This window comes from Lepisosteus platostomus, chromosome 16 (assembly GCF_059453375.1).
Source record: "Lepisosteus platostomus isolate fLepPlt1 chromosome 16, fLepPlt1.hap1, whole genome shotgun sequence".
NCBI classification, from domain to species: Eukaryota; Metazoa; Chordata; class Actinopteri; order Semionotiformes; family Lepisosteidae; genus Lepisosteus; species Lepisosteus platostomus.
The window spans coordinates 19,766,588-19,789,327 of record NC_142626.1 but is presented as its reverse complement, the minus strand read 5'-3'; the positions used below and the strand labels follow the sequence as shown (position 1 = coordinate 19,789,327).

The window sequence follows — 22,740 nt, the reverse complement described above, 5'->3', positions numbered from 1 at the left end:
AGCTCCACATCATCTTCCCTTAATAACTAACCTCATTAGATCTCTCAACTCTAAACTCTACCAGTGCAAATCGGCACATCATTGAACATCCACAGGTATCTCAATTTTACCTCCTCCCCAAAATCCACAAACTAGACACCCCTGGACGCCCCCATTGTATCAGCATGCAACAGTCCGACTACTTACATCTTGGCCTTTCTCGACAGCCTTATGAGACCGCTGGTTGAACGTCTTCCCTCCTACATCAAGGACACCAACCACGCGCTCCAACTTTTTAATACTTTCCAATTTCAGGGCCCCGAATGCTACATTTTTACCATGGACATCACATCTCTTTACACCGTCATTCCCCATAATGACGGCTTTACAGCCCTCAAGCACACGCTGGACAAACGCACAGTGCTTGATCCACCCACCCACACCCTCATATGCCTTGCAGTATTGGTTCTCACACTGAATGCTTTCTCATTCAATAACCTTTTTTAAAAACAGGTTAGTGGAGTTGCCATGGACACCAGAATGGGACCCAGCTATGCCAATATTTTTGTCAGCTGGGTAGAAGAACGCTTCTTCGCTTCCTACACTGGCTATGTCCCTGACCTCTACAAGTGATACATTGATGATTGCGTCGGTGCCACCACATGCTCTAATGACCAGCTTAAGTACTTTCTGCATCACTTCACCAACTTCCACCCGTCCGTCAAATATACAGTAAACATATCTTCCACTACTCTTCCGTTTCTAGACATCACCTTCTTCATTAACTACCCCCGACTCACTACTTCAGTCTATTACAAACCCACGAATTTACACAGCTATCTCCTGTAAAGCTCATTTCACCCCGAACACACTAAAAACTCTCTCCCCTTTTCAGAGTTTCTTTGGCTACGACGATTATGCAGCGACATCGATTTCCAGAACCAAGCCATCAAAATGTACTCTTTTTTCATCAACAGAGGATACCCTAGCAGTGTTATTGACAGGGTCCTTGCCGGAGCCAAAAACACCCCTCAGACCATCAACTCAATCAGGAACTCCCGCCGTAACAACCGCATTCCTTTGGTGCTTCCCTACCACCCCAACACACTTCCTATCCCCAGGACTATTAATGACAACTTTTCTATCCTACAGGATTATCCCTCCATTTGGGCCCTCTTTTCTGACCGCCCCATCATCTCTTTTCGCCGACCACCTAATCTGCATAACCTTCTTGTTCACAGCTCCCTTGACCGCCCTCAGCAACCATCCACACCAGGCACTTTCCCTTGCAACAGAGCTCGCTGTATCACCTGCAAGTACACATCTAACACCACACTCATTCAAGGCCCCTTAGGACAATTCCGGATCACCCAGATGGCATCTTGTACCTCCAGCAACCTTATTTACTGTATCTCTTGCAGTAAATGCCCAGCCATCTACAGTACACAGTACAGGCCTGGTTAGGGTCTTGAATTCAAAGGAACCCCTTGGCCATCCTGTTGGAACCTTCAGATTGTTTTAGATGTCTTACTCACTTCACACATTAGAAAGAAATATCCAGAACAAAAACAGGAAAAAATCTCCAGTTTTGGCACACTAAATGTAAATTTCTCTTTCTACAGTAAGTGTAATCTAAATTATCTTCTACCTTAGATAAACATTTGAGAGTGATGAAACAAATCTAAAAAAATCTCCATGAATGTTTATAGAATGGTTTTCTCAGCCCTCCAAAAATATAAAATAAATAATAAAAAATCAAAAGAATAAATTATTTACTATTTTTAGTGTTTTATTTCCCAACTGCCAGTCCTAGAGAGGTTTCTTATAATAAGGCTAAACAAAAATTCAATGATGGAGGAGATTAAAAATGAGATGAAATATCAAACCAAACTTAATCAGACATTAAAAGATTAACATAGCTCTTGTATAGCTAATTACAATTTATCTCCCTCTCTGAACTTTAATATCTAACATGTTTTTTTTCTAAATGGTGTAAGAGGACCCGGGGAAGGGTCATTTATAACCGGTATTTCCGGAACGAAACGCTGAAAATACTCGATATAGACCTGGGCAAGATGGCCACCCAGGATAACCAGCTGACCCGCTATTGGGAAAAGCCTATGCAGCGAAACAGGGAGACACAGCTGAACGACATTAGGAAACAGGATAAAAATGCCTCAGAAGCGATGAGCCGGCGTGGAAGCCGATAAGGTGAAAGCGTGTTGGAAGAAGGAGAGATTTAGGAGTGAACTGAAAGGAATTTAAGAGTAAAGGACTATTGGATACGGTTTTGACTACGATTACGGATTACGGCTTGGATACGGCGCAGAGTAGGGTGGACATACAGATTTAGGAATTTGGATCGTTTAAGGATACTGGCTACGGATTGCGGATCGGACTTGGAGAGACGTACCAACGAAGAACAAAGAAGACCCGTGTGGTGTGAGTTAGATCTCTTTTACGCCTGTTTTCCCCTGGCGACACCACAATGGCTATGGTGTCAGAATATGGTTTCAGAATATCCCTAGAGACATGACAAAAGAAGCAAACCAGTAGCATTTGTTATGTTTGTAAAGCCTCTTGGAATATACAGCATGTCATTATATTGGATGGAAAGGGTGGAAAATAATGCATGATTCTGCATTATAATATTCTAATTATAATATCACATTTCCATTAGAAATAATTATTTTAACTGTAGGGAGATGTAGCTTATACTGTACCTTCAATATCGCTCAGTCAAAAGACAAACAGCAGATCCAAAAACAAAAACATTTAGGATTTGTTGGTATTGGTTTCCTTCTGCTCATGCTATTAGGAAGTGGAAAACCATTAACTAAAGACTAACTGGCTACATCACAGACATCTGGCCACATCGTCTAATTCTAAGTATTTGTAAACATGCTTTAGCTTACAAAATGAAAATATTATCACATAGAAGTTGCCTAGCTACAGACAATATACAGTAAGATGCTTTAAAATATGAGTAATTTTAGTTTAGTAGCAAACTAAGAGTAGCAAACAATTGTGTATTCATTTAAATTACAATGCATTCAATTGCATAAAGTCGCACAAATGCAGACTCTCAAGCTATTCCTAAAATGGGTGTTTTCAAATGTGAGTCATCAAACCTGGAAGCAGTGATTGGAAACATAACAATTAAAGAAGGATCTAAGACAAAAAAGTGAATTAATGTCTAAAGAATTAAATCACACCCCCTTAGGTGACAAACATCTACAGCAATGAGTAGGAAGTTTTGATCATGTGCATTCATTCAAAAAACCAATCACTTTGGACAGAGGCTGAACTTTTCTTGTCTGAAACATATAAATGAACTGTTTTGGAACATTTTAGCTAAAGGAAACGTTAGGAGTGATTCTAAGCAGAAGACATCTCATGCTTGAAAGAACAGCAAACAGCAATCCCACAGTATCTTGATTTTCCAGGTGTCAGACTCCTGCTCCTGAACAACCTTCCATCCAACATAGGTACCAATACCCTAATGTGTTCTGTGTTTCAGGATAATAGTCAGCATTATTAATAAGGACTTCATTCATTTTCAGCACTTGTGAAACTTATGAATTACAATGTATTTTGTTTTAATATGGTATAAGGCAGAGTATTCTTAATGAAGACTCAATGTGATCAGGCAAGTGTCTCAAATGATACTGTATAATCCTCTAACAACTGACTGAGGAAAAACATGAAATTGTAGCAACAAAAAGGACAAGAGTAGTCATCAGAAAGGAATATTTTTTCATCAGTTTTCAGAGATTCTATGCTCATGTTCCAAATAAAAGTCTATCTGTATCCAAAATCTATATCCAGCATATAGCACAGACAATGTTGACAATCCATGCTTGCATCCTGTATCTCTTGTGTTGTCACTAAATTTGATATTCTCTTATGTGTGTAGATGTGAAGAATAAGTGTTCTCATCGTCGTAAATGTTAAAGGTCTCATTTTCACTTGAGCACTCTTCCACAGTTTCTATTCATGACATGGTTATTTATATTTTCTTTCATTTTCAATTTTTTTTTGTTTTCTAAAAACAAAATTACAGATACAAAAAGTAGGCAATAATCCCCTAAGAAAGGTAACAAATGAGAGTTGGCCATTCGACCATCTAAAACAGTTGATTTCTTTGCATTCTTGACATAACAACCAGCTGCATAGAATTTGGTTTGGTCACCTCATACCTTTAAAGACATACAATACAAATAAACAACATGTCAACAAAGACGATAGTATGATGCATCCACCCAAATCATTCACACACCATCTTAAACACACACCAGTACTAAAATAAGTAACAGTGGGGCCTGCTAGAATAACAATGAGACGTGCAAACATTTAAAAAAGTCGAAGCTCACAGTTTATGCACCTCAAAATCTCTGGGTAGGTGCTGTTACAGAACCTAGTGGTCCTTGTCTTAATAGACCTGAGCCATCTACCAGAGGGGAGAGAAGTAAACACAGGCTGGTGAGGGTGGGAAGAGTCAGAGAGGATCTTAACAGCTTTGTATTTCAGTCTAGAAAGGTAGGAATACCAATAGCTCCAAGGGGTTCACAAATGTTTTCTCAGAACTGTAGGTTCCTGTTTCTTTTCCACAATGACTGTCATATATTGTTCTTCTGTATAAACATGAAGAAAGTTGAAAATAAAATTAAACTTGGAATTTTTTTTTAATTTACTGATATCTGTCTCTACATTTCAGTACAGTTTTGGCAGAAAGACAATATGGGAGCTGTAGCATCTTCAACTTCATCTTCATCTTTAGTTCATGCCGGTGGAAATGTCATAATTAACCTACGATCTGCAAGACCAAGCTCCAAACTCCATGTGGCAAATGCAACTGGGAAGCCACTACGTATATTTTATGGAGTGGAGAAAAAGGAGCTTGAAGAAATGGTGCTACACGACGGTGGAGAGTCCAGCACCAAGAAAGTTTTTAAGTCTGATCTCAAGGACCATTTCATTCAACTCGACATCAACACACTCTTACTGTTTCCTGAGAAAGGTGTCAACTATGCCTGTGTGTTCGTGGAAGATGTGTCACGGATGTCTGAAGGGACGAACCCTGGAGAGGCAGGAGAGCAAAAAAGACCCTATGCGTAGCTGCGAGATGGGGAGTTAGCCCGGGTTCAGCAGTTCAGGAGTCGTATAGAAACCTATGCCCTCAGGCAGCGGACGTGGGGCGACCTGGTGCTAGGTGGGTTTCAGGACATCCGAATGTCAATGCTGAGCGAAGGCAAATGAAAGACCCAGAAATATATATATGGAGAGAGAGAGAGAGCAAAGCACAGGAAACTAGGGACAGGACAGAGAAGGAGTGCCCTCTGGCTACAGAGGGTGTGAGAAGATGAGCATGACAGAAATACTTGCCTGGAAATCGTGGTGCTCAACTACAGTGTCACTCCTGGAAAATCTATCATTATAGCAGCCGACCACAGCCTCAAGATCCACAAGTTAGGAGCAGGCCCCTGGGTGGATGAAGAAGGGCATGACCACTCTACAAAGTAGATTTACAGCAACACCTGGTTATTTTTGATACCAAATAGATCAAAGTGGAGAATCAATCTTTCAACAAATATAATTGATAGTATTTTTTGCTCAACTAGCATATTTGTCTGCAAAATTATAGTTTCTTTGTAAACATTATCATAGACATCCTCACTTAAACATTGAGCGTACAGTATGCTGCGGAATCTTCATTGTTTGTTATTTAGAATTCCTTGTAGTACTACTAATAATACAATGTACAGTACACATCTCTTTCCTTCACATTTCCAAGTCAATGTTGCTTAAAGCTGTCAATTTATAAAAACTGGGAGATTTGAAATACAATTGCTTCCTGTTTCTATTGACACACATTATTAACATACAGTTTACACAGCCAGCCACAGTGTCCCCAGATGTATTCAACCCCATTGATGAAAGAAGTTAAAAAAACATCAGTAGAAATGAAACAGGTTTGCAGACAGTTTGACATGTTTACCAATTCTAAAATGTTATACTGTAATCATAATAACATTGCACAGAACAATGCTGTATTCACCATTAATATTTCATTGAATTCCCAAGTACACAAGAGTCACACTTTTTCATACCCCTGTAGTTAGTATGTTTTTAGTCCTGCACTGGGTCCTTTTGTCCTGTGCGTTGAGGTTCTGGTTGTTCTGAGGATAACTTTTGACTCCCTTAATGAAGAATTGGTCTTTTGAACCTGTTGTGAACTGCTTTCCTGCAGCTCAGAATCATTCATTTGTAAAGTATGTGTCTCTGAAAAATTATGTGGATCCCTTTCTAGACATTCTATTCAATTTACAAAGTGTGTTCCCAGTAAGCTTTTTTTATGATTTCCTTGCCAATGCTCCTATACTTGGCCTCTTCATTTTTAAAATCTGACTAGCTTGCTAACTATACCTAAAATGGTGTGTTTGACACAGCTCACATCACTCAAATCAGAGGTGATGACCCTTAAATCTTTTTTTATACTGTATACTGTTCTTTATTCAGTTTTTCATCCATGTTCCTACATTACTTTAGATAAACCTTCTAAGGAATACTGTCACGATATTGGTTCCCCTTCCTTAAGGGTGCTCCAGCCCTTTCACTAAGACTTTATCCTCTGCACCTGTTCCCTATTCCCAGCCCACCTTAAAAGCCAGGCGCTGACGCTCATCCGGGCTCTGCATCTGATTTCCATATCGTGCGAGTCCGGGACCTGGAAGCGCCTGGTCCCGTTAAGGTTTTAACCCCTGTTCCTTGTCCCCTGTCCGCCGGTTCCGAGCCGGCCTTCGTGGTTTTAACGTCGTGTTTTGATGGATCTCCTGGTTTTGGACTTACCTTCGTGTTTTGGATACTCTATGGATTACTCTTTGGGATTGTTCACCTCGGCCACACCTCCTCCGTGCACCAGCGCACCTTGGACACGCCCCCCTGTCTTCAACCCCGTTTTCCTGCATGACGTTTCCCCAGTGTTTCCCCACTCCGTCGGACTGTGTCGTCCGCATAGGGTCCGGAAAGAACTGTTCGTTACAAATACCTTATTAAAGAGGTTATAGAAGCCTAATTGCATCACTTATTACCCTTTCACCCATTTTCTAACTGCTTTATCCAATACAAGATCGCAGGGGACCCGGAGCCTATCCCAGCAAGCAACAGAATCAAAGCAGAATACACCCTGGACAGGATGCCAGTCCATCGCAGGACACACAGACATTCACAAACACACTTACAATCATGCCGGCGCTAATTTTCCCAGAAGCTAATTAACCTCTCAGTGTACTAAATGTCAGTAAAACAAAAAACTGGTGATGGACTTTAGGCGAGGCTAAGGAGCATTCTCACCACTGTACATCAGTGTTCAGACTGTAGAGGTGGTGGAGAATTTGAAGTTCCTGGGCATCACCATCTCCCACACTCTTCCTGAGACAGTTGAAGACATTTGGAGTGTCACAGAAAGCAATAACCCTCTTTTTCAGAGATCTGTCATTGAGAGTGTGTTGTCCATTACTGTGTGGGATGGAAACACTTCAGCCCAGGAGAAGAAGCAGCTAGAGACAGTAGTGTATATCAGATCCAAAACTGTAGGAGACCACCTTCCCTCTGTGGACTCACTCTACCTCTCTAGACTGAAATACAAAGCTGTTAAGATCCTCTCTGACTCTTCCCACCCTCACCAGCCCGTGTTTACTTCTCTCCCCTCTGGTACTGTAGGTGGCTTAGGTCTATTAAGACAAGGACCACTAGGTTCTGTAACAGCACCTACCCAGAGATTTTGAGGTGCATAAACTGTGAGCTTCAACTTTTTTAAATGTTTGCACGGCTCATTGTTATTCTAGCAGGCCCCACCGTTACTTATTTTAGTACTGGTGTGTGTTTAAGATGGTGTGTGAATGATTTGGGTGGATACATTCTACTATCGTCTTTTTTTACATGTTGTTTATTTGTATTGTATGTCTTTAAAGGTATGAGGTGACCAAACCAAATTCTATCCAGCTGGTTGTTATGTCAAGAAAGCAAAGAAATCAACTGTTTTAGATGGTCGAATGGCCAACTCTCATTTGTTACCTTTCTTAGGGGATTATTGCCTACTTTTTGTATCTGTAATTTTGTTTTTAGAAAACAAAAAAAAAGAAAATGAAAGAAAATATAAATAACCATGTCATGAATAGAGAAGGGTGCTCAAGTGAAAATGAGACCTTTAAGGTTTACAACGATGAGAACACTTATTCTTCACATCTACACAATATCAAATTTAGTGACAACACAAGAGATACGGGATGCAAGCATGCATTGTCAGCATTGTCTGTACTATATGCTGGATATAGACTTTGGATACAGATAGACTTTTATTTGGAACATGAGCATAGAATCTCTGAAAACTGATGAAAAAATAATTATTTCTGATTACTTCTCTTGTCCTTTTTGTTGCTACAATCTCATGTTTTTCCTCAGTCAGTTGTTAGAGGATTATACAGTATCATTTGAGACACTTGCCTGAGCACATTGAGTCTTCATTAACAATCCTCTGCCTTATACCATATTAAAACAAAATACATTGTAATTCATAAGTTTCACAAGTGCTGAAAATGAATAAAGTCTGTATTAATAATGCTGACTATTATCCTGAAACACAGAACACATTATTAGGGTATTGATACCTGTGCTGGATGGAAGGTTGTTCAGGACCAGGAGTCTGACACTTGGAAAATCAAGATACTGTGGGATTGCTGTTCGCTGTCCTTTGAAGCGTGAGATGTCTTCTGCTTAGAGTCACTCCTAAAGTTGCCTTTAGCTAAAATGTTCCAAAACAGTTCATTTATATGTTTCAGACAACGAAGGTTCGGCCTCTGTCCAAAGTGATTGGTTCTTTGAATTAATGCACTTTATCAAAGCTTCCTGCTCATTGCTGTAGATGTATGCCACCTAAGGGGGTGTGATTTATTTCTTTAGAAATTATGCAAAAAAGGGAATTTGACAGAGTTTCCTAATATTTGTGTGTTCTATGCAATACCCTATAAAGTTTTTTTTGAGTAAGCTAATTTATTTTTATTAATACAGACAACAGAGCCAAATAAAAATAATATTCATAAATAATTGGACAAAACTGTATAATGCAGATGTATATCTATGGGTCTGATAATCAAATTATGTATAATAATAATATTGTACAGAAATATTTTAATCTTTTAATGTCTGATTAGGTTTGATTTGATAATTTCATCTCATTTTTAATCTCCTCTAACACTGAATCCTTTGTTGAAATATTTATGAATCTTAAAAGTCACCCATGTAAATATGTTTGTTTTAAAACTACAGCTGTAGAACATCTGGAAAAATGTAACAATAAAATGAAAGTATCCTTACACTTATACAGTGTTTTTCCAGACACTCCACTTGAAGCGTTTTATAGGCTCCACCACGATGATGTGATGGTAGCCATAATTCGCCAGTATGCTCCCCACACACCAGCTATCGGTGAGGAGGATTTTTAATGACCATGGAAAGTCAGGACCTCAGTTTTATGTGCCCAGGCTCATACCTGCTGAGCTTCATTGGACTTCCAGTTGTGATTTATGTATAGGTGCTGGATAAAGTTTCTCACTACTAATCTTAAACCTTAAAGTATAACCTAAAGCTACAACTTAAGCTTTGGAGTTTAATAGCTTAATGTGCTATGTATCAATTGCATATTATTTTTGGAACTTTGTAATATTAATAACTCAAATTATTTTGGCATACAATTTCGATACCTTTTCAAAACATGTGTCTAAGAACTAATTGTTAAACTTTGAAAATAGAGTTTTGTAATAGATACTCATTCTTCACATGTTACAGTCATACTTTCTGCATCAAGAAGTGGATGAAGGCGGACAGGTGAAGTTAATCCTCTTCAGAAGACTTGGACAGATACGGCTAACCTGCATTCAGAAACCTCTTTTTTTATTTCCTATAAGCAAGGTTCCAGTATGAATAAGGAGAATCTTATCCCGTGTCTATCCTGCAGTTTGTTTCTTTTTGTCAAGGCAGGTGAGATCTGACATAAGTTGAATGAGAATGAGTAGCATGAGAAATGCACTTTTATTAAGGAGCTCCCCCACAAAATCTCTATGCTAGAGGAAAGGATAAAAAAAATGCAGGATATCAAACTGTCAGAAGAAGACTTTGAACTGTGTTATTAAAAAGTGTCCCTCAGAGTGTTTGTTGTCATGCTGTGCCATATGCACACCATTCGCCGACACCTGGATTACTAATTCACTGCTGTGGATTCAGCTCAGCAATGCTTGCTTCCAGTCTCCTCGGGAGTACAAACTTCAAACAGGTTCGCCATCTTCACAGATAATTTCTTCTGAATCTCAGCTAGTCTGCAGGATTTTAATTGTTGGCCACTGTATCACACATGAAAACATGTTCGGAGGAACATTTTCCTGGCACTAGAGTTAAAGATTTTGAGGTACAGTGTGCTCACAGAACGTAACGTATCGACAGTTATTATTCATTGCGGCACACAAGACACTATATTGCAGAAACTGGAAACAGCGAAGCAGTATTTGTGTGTCAGACTGAAGCAGTTCGGAAAGAAGTTTATGTTGTCTGGTCCTATTCCAGTTTTTAATCGTGGATGTGAAACATTTAGCAAGCTTTTCTATAGCACTTTGTGAATAACTGGGATACTTTGTGGGAAAGGCAGAAATCTTTCGCAAGAGATGGTCTGCACCCCAGTCAGTTTGGCTCAAAAAGACTAAGTGTCACGATTATAGTTCTCCCTCCTTAAGGGTGCTCCAGCCCGTTCACGTGAGACTTCATTCTATGCACCTGATCCCTATTCCCGTTCCCCCTTAAAAGCCAGGCGCTGACGCTTATCCGGGCTCTGCTCTGATTTCCATATCGTGCGAGTCTGGGACCTGGAAGCGCCTGGTCCCGTTAAGGTTTTAACCTCTGTTCCCGTTCCCGTTCCCCGTCCGCCGGTTCCGACCCGGCCTTCGTGGTTTTTAATTCCTTCTTCTGATGGATCTTCTGGTTTTGGACTTACCCTTGTGTTTTGGATATTCCCAAAGGACTACTCTCTCGGATTGTTCGCCTTGGCCACACCTCCCCCGTGCACCAGCGCACTTTGGACACGCCCCCCTGTCTTCAGCCCCGTATTCCTGCATGACGTTTCCCTAGTGTTTCCCCACTCCGTCGGACTGTGTCGTCCGCATAGGGTCCGGAAAGAACTGTTCGTTACACTAAGTCTAAGAATTTTGAAGAAAAGTGCAATACTGTATGTTTGGCTAGTTTCTCAACAAGTTCCCTTACTCTCACTTTCCCTTGCTCAAAACAGAGTTGTTGTTGTGTCAGTTCTTAGAAAGCACAAGAACAACACGCACTGGTGCAATTCTGAGTAATCTGACTGCTATTAACTGCAGATCATCGTCCACTGTCACTGTTCTGTTAATCTTACTTCACCCCAGGTTTCTTTGTAACAAAACCTTTATTGTTGATTAATTATTACTTATTTTAAACTGATTGTTAGTTAAAGAAGGATGAGACTGACCTAGTTTTAACGTTTCCTCAACACTTTAATTTTCTGAGTAAACTGAGAAAAAATGGTTGGGGTTGTTAGTTCCTACATTTTAACTGCAGTGTAATTTAAATTGGGATTTTTTCTCATTTGAAGCTTTCATTGTGCAAATCTGGCCCCATCATCAGCTTGCACTGATTGATAATGGACAATCACCTCATTCGGAAAGTTCTCTTTTAGAACGTTTTGTTTATTTGATGTTAGTGTAATCATTTGTTTGAAAAATACAGTTTATTCTGATAAAAAATAAGCTACATCTCCCTATAAAGGAACAAGTAGTAGGTTTATTCCATGCTGAAAAAAAGAAGAAAGAGAACACAACGTTTCGGCCGTGGAGCCTTCTTCAGGTGTGAGAGAGACAGGGCAGTAGGCAAAGGTAAAGTAGCGGGAGAACAAAGGTTGAGAGGGAGGAGGAGTGAGAGGCGGGAGCAGGGGACAGAAAGAGAGGCCAATCAAGAGGTGTGAAGTCAGAATGGGTGCAGAGAGGTGTGAAATGAAACTTCCAATGAATGGAGAAAATTTAAAAGAACAGTAATCTGTCGTTAAGGGAAGGGAGAATGTGTGATCCTAGCTGCAGAATAATTTTAGTTTCGGTGGTCTTTCTGATGTATGAGTTCGGAAAACCGTCTTTGAGAACACAGACGGAGAGATTAGAGTGGTCGTGGCCGTCAGAGGTGAAATGAGAAACAATGGGCTTGGAGAGATCTTTAATCTTCACAGCCCTGACGTGTTCTCTGAAGCGGTCTCCGAGTCTCCTTCCTGTTTCCCCAATGTAGATGGCTGGGCATTTACTGCAAGAGATACAGTAAATAAGGTTGCTGGAGGTACAAGATGCTGTCTGGGTGATCCGGAATTGTCCTGAGGGGCCTTGAATGAGTGTGGTGGTGGCTGTGTACTTGCAGGTGATACAGCGAGCTCTTTTGCAAGGGAAAGTGCCTGGTGTGGATGGTTGCTGAGGGCGGTCAAGGGAGCTGTGAACAAGGAGGTTACGCAGATTAGGTGGTCGGCGATATGAGATGATAGGGCGATCAGAAAAGAGGGCCCCAATGGAGGGATCATCCTGTAGGATGGAAAAGTTCTGGTTAATGGTCCTGGGGATAGGAAGTGTGTTAGGGTGGTAAGGAAGCACCAAAGGAATGCGGTTGTTACGGCGGGAGTTCCTGATCGGGTTGATGGTCCGGGGGGTGTTTTTGGCTCGGGCAAGGGCCCTGTCAATCACACTGCTGGGGTATCCTCTGTTGATGAAAAATGAGTACATTTCGAGGGCTTGGTTTTCGAAGTCGATGTCGTTGCTGCATAATCGTCGTAACCTAAGGAACTGTGAAAAAGGAAGAGAGTTTTTAGTGTGGTTGGGGTGAAATGAGCTGTACAGGAGGTAGCTGTGTGAATCCGTGGGTTTGTAATAAACTGAAGTGGACAGTCGGGGGTAGTTGATAGACAAGTGGATGTCTAGAAACGGAAGAGTGGTGGAAGATATGTTAACCGTATATTTGAGGGACGGGTGGAAGTTGGTGAAATGGTGCAGGAAGAATTCAAGCTGATCGTTGGAGCATGTGGCGGCACCGACGCAGTCATCAATATATCGTTTGTAGAGGTCAGCCGACAAAAATGTTGGCATAGCTGGGTCCCATTCTGGTGCCCATGGCAACTCCACTGACCTGTTGGTAAAAAAGATTATTGAAAGAGAATGCGTTCAGTGTGAGGACCAATTCTGCAAGGCGTACCAGGGTGTGGGTGGGTGGATCAAGCACTGTGCGTTTGTCCAGCGTGTGCTTGAGGGCTGTAAGGCCGTCATTATGGGGAATGACGGTGTACAGAGAGGTGATGTCCATGGTAAAAATGTGGCATTCAGTACCCTGAAATTGGAAATCATTGAAAAGTTGGAGCGCGTGGTTGGTGTCTTTGATGTATGAGGGAAGATCTTCAACCAGCGGTCTCATGAGGCTGTCGAGAAAGGCTGAGATGTAAGTAGTTGGACAGTTACATGCTGATACGATGGGGCGTCCAGGGGTGTCCGGTTTGTGGATTTTGGGGAGGAGGTAAAATTGAGATACCTGTGGGTGTTCCATGATGAGCCGGTTCGCCTCCTGGGGGAGCTCGTTGCTGCTGATAAGAAGGGAAATGGTGGATACCACTTCCTTTTGGTAGTCAGTGGTAGGGTCCTGTTGGAGAGGGAGGTAGGCAGAAGTGTCAGTTAGTTGTCTAGAGGCTTCAAAGATATATAGATCTTTACGCCACACCACAACAGCACCTCCTTTGTCCGCTGGTTTGATGACGATATCATCCCTGTTGCGGAGAGACTGGAGTGCCTGATTTTCTCCTTGGGTGAGGTTAGACCTATGTTTACTGGGTATAGAGAGTGCCTTGGGAGCTTGATTAGTGCATTGATTGATAAAATAATCAACTGGTGGAAAACGGCCAGAGGAGGGAGTCCAACAGCTCTGTTTGGGATTAATGTTGTTAATGACATCAATAACCGGGTTGTTATCAGCTGCCTGTGAAGAGGAATTGTCGGCAAAATGTGCTCTGAGACGGATCCTGCGGTAAAAGCGGTTAAGGTCGACATTGGTCTGGGGGATGTCCAGCTTCCTGGGAACTGGTACAAAACTGAGCCCTTTGCTGAGGAGGGATCGCTCATCCTGTGAAAGGGAAAGGTCAGAAGGTATGGTGACAACAAGGTTAGGGTTGGTGAGGGTGTCCGGGGTGTTGATGGTTTTCTTCTGTAGAAGATGACTGAGTTTTTTGTCCTTCTCTGTAGTGAGAAACTGGTAGAGTTTAGAGTTGAGAGATCTAATGAAGTTAGTTATGAAGGGAAGATGGTGTGGAGCTGTCAGCCGTAGAAATTCCTTAGCCTCTTTGATGTTGTTGTCGGAAAGGATAATCTGTTTTTTGAGGGAGAAAATGGTAGAGAGCATTCGTTTCCTAGAAAATTGTTTTAGAAGTCTCTGAGTGTTACTCTGGGTGTTATCAGAGTCATAAGAAAAGGTATTAAATTTAAGGCGAAATCCTTTAGGGATGATATTATGTCGACGACATCTGTAAAGGAATAGAAGGTGGTTAGAAAGCCTGGTCTTGGAACAGATAGCTGTGAAGAGACGGAATGCTGGTTTAGTGAGAGAAGCGGGCAAGTGGCCCAGGGAGGAAGAGAAGGTATGACGAAGAGATCTAGAAAAAGATTTGGAGGAAGGCATAGTGGGTCGCAGCAGCTGTAGGCGGTACATCTCCCTATAGTTAAATATAATAATTTCTAATGGCAAGTCTGGTATTTTAATGTAGAATCATGCATCATTTTCCACCTTTCCATCCAATATAATGACATGCTGTATATTCCAAGAGGCATTACAAACATAACCAATGCTATTGGTTTACTGTTTTTGTCATGTCTCTAGGGATATCCTGAAACCATATTCTGATACTCGAGCCATTTATAAAAAACATATTAGACATTAAAGTTCAGAGAGGGAGAGATATTGTATGAAATGGTCAGTTCTATGAGAGCTGTGTTAATCTTTTAATGTCTGATTAAGTCTGGTTTGATATTTCATCTCAATTCATCTATGAATTGGCTTCATTACTCTGCTCTCCTCCCCACTGATTGCTGATGTGTGGTGAGCGTTCTGGCGCATTAGGGCTGCCGTCGCATCATCCAGGTGGGGCTGCACATTGGTGGTGGTGGAGGGGAGTCCCCATTACCTGTAAAGCGCTTTGAGTGGAGTGTCCAGAAAAGCGCTCTATAAGTGTAAGCAATTATTATTATTATTATTATTATTATTATTATTATTATTATTATTATTATTATTATTAATAATAATAATAATAATAATCTCCTCCATCCCTGAATCTTTTGCTTAACCTTATTATAATAAACCTCTCTAGGACTGACACCTGTGAAATAAAAGAGTAAAAATAGTAAATTATATATTCTTTGGATTGTTTATTATGTATTTTATATTTTTGGAAGGCTGAGAAAACCATTCCATAAAAATTCATGGTGATTTTTTAGATATGTTTGGTCACTCTCAACTTTTTATCCAAGGTAGAAGATAATTTAGATTAGACCTACTATAGAAAGAGAAATTTACATTTAGTGTGCCAGAACCAGAGAAATTCTCAAATACAACTGTTGTTTTTTTCCTGTTTGTGTTCTGGATATTTCTTTCTAATGTGTGTGGTGAGAAAGACATCTAAAACAATCTGAAGGTTCTGACAGGATGGCCAAGGGGTTCCCTTGAATTCAAGACCCTAACCAGGCCTGTACTGTGTATACTTTCACAGATAATTCAACATGTTCTTACAAATGGGGGATTACGCAAATGGTGAAGATCAGGAATTGACCAAGTGGTTTAGTCAATAACTAAAATAATTATTCACAACCCCCAGCTTGTAAGTGATTTCCCCAGTATATACCTGAGCGGTTGGTATGATTAAAGGCATGTTAATTCTTTATTCTCTGGCACAGCTTTGGTGAAAACAGAAATAATCCAGGCACACTTGGTTAAACAAATGTTCATTAATAATGACAAGATAAACACTATGCTACAGACAACAAAACATACACAAAAGTCACTCTATGTTTGCAGTATTTACAGACAAAGTGTTTCAGAGGCATAACATGATACAGATACAGTAAATGTGAGTCCCCTCCACCACCACCAATGTGCAGCATCCACCTGGATGATGTATTGACAACCATAGTGCGCCAGTGTGTTCACCACACATCAGCTATTAGTGGGGAGGAGAGCAGAGTGATGAAGCCAATTCATAGAATTCGGGATTATTAGAGGCCATGTTTGGTAAAGGCCAATGGGAAATGTGGCCAGGACACTGGGGTGACACCCCTACTCTTTTCAAGAAACGCCCTGGGATTTTTAATGACCACAGAGAGTCAGGATCTCAGTTTTATGTCTCATCCAAAGGACGGAACCTTTTTACAGTATAGTATCCATATCACTGCACTGGGGCATTAGGACCCACACAGACTGCCGGGTGAGCACCCACTGCTGGCCTCTTTAATGGGCAGAGCAGTGGCTCTGTGGCTAAGGGTCTGCACCTGTGGCTGGAAGGTTGCCAGTTTGTATCCCGCAGCCGGCAGAGGAATCCTACTCCGTTGGGCCCCTGAGCAAGACCCTTAACCCCATCTGCTCCAGGGGTGCCATATAAATGCCTGACCCTGCGCTCTGACCCCAAGCTTCTCTCTCCGTCTGTGTGTCTCAAGGAGAGCAAGCTGGGGTATGCGAAAAGATGAATTCCTAATGCAAGAAATTGTATTGAGCTAATAAAATAATAAAGTGATGTTAATACCTCTTCCAGCAGCAACCTTAGTTTTTCCCAGGTACTGCGCAGACTCATAACTGCTTAGCTTCAGTGGGCTGTCAGTTGTGAGTTGCAGGGTGATATTACTGTATTGTGTGCCTCTGTCCAATCCAGTCAGTGCTAGCCCCAGCAGGATGACTTGTAGCGTATCATCATTCCTGTTCCCAGGATTTGCCTGATTCTACCCCACACTACCTTGGTGAACGGGCACCTCCAGAACACGTGCTCCTATGTCTCCCTTATGAAACACGTGTCCCGGGGAAAGTGTGGGGAAGCCTCTATAGGACCTCTCTGGTCTCCAATCTCTGTTGCACGGCCTTTCAGTTGAGGTTCTTCAGCCTGATGTATAGTTCTTTGGATTGAGTCCTCGCCCAGGTCTCCATTAGTGTCGTCAGCTTCTCTCCAGCAACCAGCTGTCCACTCACCTCCCTGTACAGGGCCCTGTGGTTGGTGCACTGGCTGTCTTGTGACTTCCTGCTCCATTTGACAGCATGAGTGTAGGTTTCTGATTGCTTTTCCGGTTTCCGTCCAACATTTGACCACTGAATCAGGTACCTCATTGGGAGGGAGAACCACGACCGGAAAAAGTTCTATCAGGTTCTGCAGTGCCTGACAGAGTTTGCAGAAGAAGATCCACTTTCTTGTGACGTTCTCATATGGATGAACTTGAAGACCATTCCTTGCAGCGCTCGTCTGAGTCTGGCCAGCAACAGGTACACTACAGTCAGGTAAACTAATGACTGCTTTCAACACATTTGCTTTCCCTGTGAGGGTCTGTGACGGCATTTTCCACAGACCCGGTTTATGGCTTCACGTTCACCTTTGTGATCCTCTCTGCCCAGACCCTGTTTATGGCCCATTGTCCTGACTCTTGACTCTGAAAGGAAAACCCTGGTATCTCTTTGGGCTCCATGCAGAGCTCGAGACCTTTGAGCACTGTGTTCCTGTCCCTCCAGGGTGCAAAGAACTTCACCTTGTTCTTTCAGTGGTTTAACTTTGAGCCTATTGATCCTGCTGCCCACTACAGAGTACATTATCTTTATCCAGCAGCTGAAACTTCCTCCGAATCTGAATGGTTCCACACTCTGAACAGATAGATGTGGTTAACTCTGTTGAAGGCTTTCTCCTGGTCCAGGCTCGCTATCATTCTGGGCACGTTTCACTCTTCAGCCCAGGTGAGGGCGTCTCAGATGAGCTGGAGGTTCCAGCTTCTTTGATGAATTGGCTCATAGTTCAAAAAGCATCATCATTTGAATGATGTGACAGCAGTCAAAGTGTACCAATTCAGTCACACATCAGCTATCAGGGGGGAGGAGAGCAGAGTAATGAAGCTAATTCATAGATGGGGATTAAGAGGCCAAGACTGGTAAAGGCCAGGGAGAAATTTGACCAGGACAACAAAGTAACATCTCTACTCTTCTTGGAGATGTCAGTACCTTGGTTTTATGTCTCATCCAAAGGATGGCAATTTTATTTTACAGAAAAGTGTCCCCATCACTATACTGGGGCATTAGGACCCACACAAACTGCAGGTGAGTGCTTCCTACTGGTCAAACTAACAACTCTTCCAGCAGTAACTGGCTGGGCTCACACAAGCTTAGCTTCGATGGGTTTCCAGTTGTGAGTTTCATGGTGATATAGCTGCTGGCTATAAAACCTTTTCAGTTTAGGAAGGACTACTTTGTTAGAAGAATGATTAATGCCAGTTTACAAAGCCAAACAGTTTCTAAAGAAGTGCAGTTACAGGCTGTGTTTTTTAATCACTGAAGGATTGCAATCATTCTTATATACTCAATTATGTTGGCCTACAAAAAATTGTTTGTGATAAACATGTTTTTGTAAACTTTGACAAAAGTAGGATGTGGAAACTGCTGACAGTTACAAATTGCTTAATGACCAGTGTATTTGTTTAGACTTAGTCTAGCTGCACAGTGAAGACATACAGTATATCAAATAAGCTAAAATGAGGAAGTAGCTACAGATCTTTGATTTTGTGCCACTTGGTTGTTACAAACTATAAAAAAGAACCTTGCCAAAGAGCCCTTGCACTACTGCATCATGTCTTTAATTCAGTGCTGAAATAAAGACCCATGATTGTTTCACATCTGTATAATAATAACTTTATTTATATAGCACTTTTCCAGCTCTACAGCACGACGTGTTTTACACAATAATACAACAAACAAAGAAAAAGAAAAAATAATTTAAAGCATAAAACATTGAAGCATTAAACACACCAGGTACTCTTAAAATAAAACACAAATAAAACAAACTATTAGATAAAAAACACAATGAAACATTATAAATATATTATTTTTAAAAGGAAGTCTATAAAACATTTTTAGATTAGCTGACCTGATATTTGAGAGAAGACTCTTCCCGACTCCAGAGACTCCATTAGAGAAAGCACAGTCACACTTTGTCTTTACCTCTCCTCCCCTGGTGAACTGGTATCACACACCCCCTCCCCCAGACGGAAGCCAAGGTCAATGTCTTCCAGGAATGGATGTGTGCTTTAATATCTGGAATTATCTTGGAAAGCTTACACAGTACAGGCCTGGTAAGGGTCTTGAATTAAACAGAATCCCTTGGACATCCTGTGTAAACCTTCAGATTTATATGTCTTACTCACTACACACATTAGAAATAAATATCCAGAACAGAAACAACAGAAAAAAAGCAGATGCATTTTATTGTTTCTTCAAAAGACAATTTCTCAAGTTGTGGCACACTTAGGATGTACATTTCTTTTTCTACATCTTATCTAAAATATCTTCTACATTGGATAAAGATTTGAGAGTGACCAAACAGATATAAAAAATCTGTATTCATGGAATGGTTTTCTCAGCCTTTCAAAAAAAATGTCAAATAAGTAATAAAAATGAAAAGAATAAATTATTTACCAATTTGTACAGTTGTATTTCACAACAGCTGTTCATGGAGAGGTTTCTTATAATAAGGTGTTTTTAAACCCTTTTTTGCCTTTTTGCACTTTTCTGACGTGTACTTATTATTACTAATTAGAAACACAATGAAAGAATATAAGCAGGCACACTATAGAGAGAAGGTTTTAAGTCTGTATGGTTAAATTTTGCTGAATGATAGGTATTTCTACCTATTTGATTAGCTTTTTCTATGGCGGGTTTCTTTGAAAATAGACAATAAATTTATGTGGCAGCCATATTCCTTCTCAGGTATTATGGCCTTCCATGTCTTTTTCTGAATGCATTGTGCGCTTCTCTACATGTATCTTTTGTCTCTGTAAAGTAAGGGTGTCTAGGTTTATATACTTTGTAAGTTTTTTGCTTTTGTGATTGTGTTTTGCCTAAGAAACCATAAATTTCTTATTCTCTTTGAAGTGCCTGAGGACTGATTTGCCAAATATATAGTCCATAAAAATATGTTGTTCTGTTTCCAAAAAATTCCATTCTGAAGCTGAAAGTGTTGTTTTTCTTTTCCTGTTATATTTGTGGTGCTGTGTTTTGATTTTGCTGGCAAAAACCTATGGAATCCAACTGTTGTACTGTACATTGATGAAGTCTTGTGATGGGCAGTATATAATAAATTTGCTGCTTTATCAGAAAATACTTTCACAGCTGTGAAAACAAACTTAATGGTTGTGTTTAGAGTATATTGGAAATCAATTGCATTTGTGATATTTTTGGAAACAATTTAAAAAATGTTGTTTTTAGTAATTAAAAGGGTAACTATGCACTTGTAGACAGTGTTAGCAATCGTTGTGCTAAAAAATAAAGACCCTGTGCAGGGTTCAAATTGGTGATATCCCCCCGCTGTTGCAGGAAGTCCTTATAAAAAATGTTACAAAAAACACAAGTCCATAGACTCAAAAACCGATGGGCAGGCGAAAGTCAAAAACCAGGCTGGGACAGTTCAATCAAGACAACAAATCCAAATCGCAAGGCAGAAACGAGGTCAGAAACTAGTGAGAGTCCAGGAAGCAAAGATGTGATCAAAAATGAAAGAAAAAAGATGCGCGCACTAGGGAGCTCCAAAGAGAATCCGAATTAGTGAGCGATGGTAAGGGGATAACCCCTTGTGACCACGAGCTGCCAGATCCCTCCAACCCTTTCCTGTGAGCGTGCCAATGGAGCCAGTGGCTGTGGACATTGTCCCACCCCTACCCACACGGACCCACACGGACCCACACAGACCCACACAGCATGACAGAGGTATCCGCACAATTATGACTTTGCAGCGAGAAACAACTGTACAGTTCCCAAGAGACGATTAGGGTCTACAGGCCTCGTAGAGTCCAAGGCCTTTAAAGCTCACTCTTTTGGTACCGCATGGCGAGCTAGAAGAAAGTGTGACCCCCTTTGTCTCCATGTGCAGTCTCTCTCCTTATCGCCTCCTCTTTACCTGGACATGTGGGGTCACATTGCAAATAAAGAAATAAAGAATACATATTGTATATATATATACATGCAGTTACGATGTTGATCTTGACATTTAAAGTGAAATTATGGGTGTTTGATAAACTTGCACCCTTTTGGGATTAGAAATTTCAGTCAGAACCTTCTTCCTCTCCTGTGTTCTCTGTTCTCACCATGAGTAATGTCTGCAGTATTTCATCAGAAGCTACAGTACTTTACTGTCACACACGGGGCAAGGGGATGGTTTCATGAAAGAACTACAGGGCTGGCTAACAGGTGGGGAACCTTTGCAGAAACAACTTGAGAATGCAAAACTTGCTTTGAAGCATTTTCCTCATTAAACTTTCCTCATTTCGAAGCCAATACAATTTAATACCTCAAGACCAGAACTGACTGGTCTTGTGCAAACCCTGAAAAATGTCTGAGACTCAAACTTCCCACTTATAGCAACAGTTGTGTTTCATGCTTTTAATGAGATTATTTTGTTGATTTTTTCCAAACAGCATTCCAAAATTTACTAGACATTCTCCCGTGAAGCACTTTAAATCTGCCAGCATTACAATATTCCTTGATTGACCTGACATCAAACTAAAGTGATATGCTGGATTCTTGCAAGATATAATCTTTTTATTTTTAAATACAGCTCATCGCATATCTATATCTGACAGCATTTGTAATTTAAATTGCCTATTAAGAGCATTTCTTTGGCCTGTTTCTTTTTCATGAACATATTGAGTACAATAATATAGGACACATGCTACGAAGCAAATTGCACTATACTGTAATTTAGAAGAAAAAAAACAAGCACAGACCTCCGACCTAAAGCAAATACAAAACACCAGTTTTATCAATTTCATAGAAAGGGTTTCCATATTTTTGCTGAGAGGAGGTTTGGATATTGACAACCAGAAAGTAACACCTAACAGGTTTTATTTAGAGACTCCAGGAATTTTCTGTGGTCACGCCTTCCCAAATACAGTGATATTTGACAGAAGTTCTGGGGGCCTCTTCCTCCCAGTTCTGTAACTTAGTGCACCCAGACCTGGTCCTTGAGGAACCCCGTTTGTCTCCTGGTTTCTGCCCTAGCAAAGTTCTTAATCACAAACTGAATGAATTAAGTTTTGTATGTTGGTTAAATTGGCTTTCACCCTAAAAAAATGTTATTGGTTGTTACAGGGATTAGTAATAGGTTCCAACCCTGCATCTATGGAGTTTCACCATTGTGAAATGTAAATGCCTAAAATGTAATCAACTGAATCTGTAGACGTAAAAGCTTCTTTGTTGGTATCTAATGTCTCAAAGGAGGCATATCCAATATTGTGTCACTCCCACTGTAGGCCTGTCAGCTACCGTGTTACCCCCACCTGTCTGTTTATCTTCAGCTGATCAACCAGTGAGAGCTACTTGATCAACTCTTGTTGCTTAACTATTCGCAGCCAGCAAATTACTCAGCTAAAGTCTGGTAAATGTTTAAACGAATAA

The 22,740-nt window shown here is 40.8% G+C and overlaps 1 long non-coding RNA gene and 1 pseudogene across 1 annotated transcript; one reads left to right on the top strand and one right to left on the bottom strand.

The window, feature by feature from the left end:
* The first annotated feature begins 302 nt into the window (after positions 1 to 302).
* On the top strand, positions 303 to 2,189 carry LOC148646996 (uncharacterized; annotated as a pseudogene).
* Positions 2,190 to 11,813: 9,624 nt separating this feature from the next.
* LOC148646995 (uncharacterized) lies at positions 11,814 to 13,923 on the bottom strand. Its single transcript, XR_015927811.1, has 2 exons — positions 13,606 to 13,923; positions 11,814 to 12,342 (listed from the first exon to the last, which is right to left on the bottom strand). It is a non-coding gene; the product is annotated as an uncharacterized LOC148646995 (long non-coding RNA).
* Positions 13,924 to 22,740: the final 8,817 nt, after the last annotated feature.